This window comes from Theropithecus gelada, chromosome 8 (assembly GCF_003255815.1).
Source record: "Theropithecus gelada isolate Dixy chromosome 8, Tgel_1.0, whole genome shotgun sequence".
Classification (NCBI taxonomy): Eukaryota; Metazoa; Chordata; class Mammalia; order Primates; family Cercopithecidae; genus Theropithecus; species Theropithecus gelada.
This window is the reverse complement of record NC_037676.1, coordinates 20029257-20031246: the sequence shown is the minus strand read 5'-3', so window position 1 is coordinate 20031246 and position 1990 is coordinate 20029257.

Genomic DNA, 1990 nt, shown 5'->3' with positions numbered 1-1990 from the left:
CCTTCCTTCCTTCCTTCCTTCCTTCCTTCCTTCCTTCCTTCCTTCCTTCCTTCCTTCCTTCCTTCCTTCCTCTGCTTGTGCTCTCATTTCCACTTCACAATAGAATATAAGTAGAAAATGAAGGGTTTATAATCAAATACCTTACCTTACCTATTTATATCAGCAATCCAGTGACAAAGTCAGCTCTGTGTGTTGTGCCCATTTAGCAGGTAAGAAGAGTGAAGTTTAGATTAGGCATCTTAGGATGCCCCATTTTCATTGTTAAAACAAGGACAATATTGATCATCCTAATTATGTGCTCACTTGCCAATACTTTGGGAGCATGTTTTTGGCCTGTTGGGCAGGGTCAATGAGGTAATGGGGTTACTGTTAGGGTAGGTGAGTCAGTTCTCTGCCTTTCCCTTTAGGAAGGGGAGCTGGCCACATATCCCTGAAGGATAGGTGCAGAAGAACGTGACTCAGAGCCTCTCTGCAAGCACAAGTGGGAGCAGTGTTGCTGTTGCGCCTGGTCCCTGACTCAGCCCTGGGGTATCCTCTGCTTTGAACTTGAGCAATCCAGCTTTCCCACTTCTCCTTTTCAATCCTGCAAAGACCCTTAGCCTTCTGAGGCATTGAGGTTTCCCCTCTTTGCTGACACTACTCAAGAACTTTTGCCTCCTAACATGAACAGGACAACTATTAGTATGAAGTCTTGTTCTCTTAAAAGGACTTAAACTTGGGTACACACACACACACACACACACACACACACACATAGTCTAGGCAGGGACTTTTGCATGTGACCACTATGCATGGGATGGATGCAGAACTCAGATTTGAATAGTTCAGACTCTATTTTTGGTCAGGACTCCCTAAACTAGATGAATTCATCCTCAGAGTTTAGCTCAGCCTTCTTTTGGCTGCTTAAGAAGTTTCTGGCCTCACTATTCCTGGTGTTGCATAGTCATAGCCATGTGAATCTTGATTGCAAACCTGGATGTAAATATGAAAGCAACAGAAAGAACAAGGTCCTTGGCCTTTACCACACAGCCTCTGTCAGACCAGAGGAGAAGGACTGCTTGGGTTGAAAATCAAGAGATTAAAATTCTAGTTCTAGCTCTGCTGCCTATTTAATCTTAGATAAGTCATTTCTTCTTCCAACTCCTCATCTTAAAGAATTGAACTAGATCGCCAGGCACAGTAGCTCATGCCTGTCATCCCAGCACTTTGGGAGGCTGAGGCAGGCGGATCACGACGTCAGGAGTTCAAGACCAGCCTGACCAACACGGTGAAACCCCATCTCTACTAAAAGTACAAAATTTAGCGGGGCATGGTGGTAGGCACCTGTAATCCCAGCTACTCAGGAGGCTGAGGCAGGAGAATAGTTTGAAACCAGGAGGCGGAGGTTGCAGTGAGCCAAGATCATGCCACTGCACACCAGCCTGGGTGACAGAGTGATCCAGACTCCGTCTCCCCAAAAAAAAAACAAAAAAAAAAGAACGGAACTAGATGTTTTCCAGGACCCAGCTTAGCTCTAGGAGTGCACGATTTCTCTGCCTTTGCAGGGAAAGCATCATGGTTACTGTTTATTGAGTTAGGCACTCATTTCCTTAGTTGTGTAGGTGAATAGGGTATAACAGACTAGAAGCGGTGGTGATAGATGCCAAGAGCCAACTGTCAGGGCAACAGGGTTAGGAGTGGAACTACTGGAAAAACGAACAGCAATGGAAAAGTTAGGAGACGCGTACTTCTTAGCAAAGCAGGGCGGGGTTTATTTTGTATCGGGGCAAATAGGCTCAACAATCCCTGAGGACATCTCTAAGTTGACACTCAATATGTACTAAGTACTTCAGAGTTTCTGAAGCCCGGTCGCGGGCATTACACCCTCGAATTCATCAACAAGTGTGAGGTTGATGGACACGCCATGGTTTTATAAATGAAAGTGAGGTCTAGAGAGATTTAAGGATGTACAAATGCTAAGATGCAGAGGGACTCACCACAAGTCTTTTGG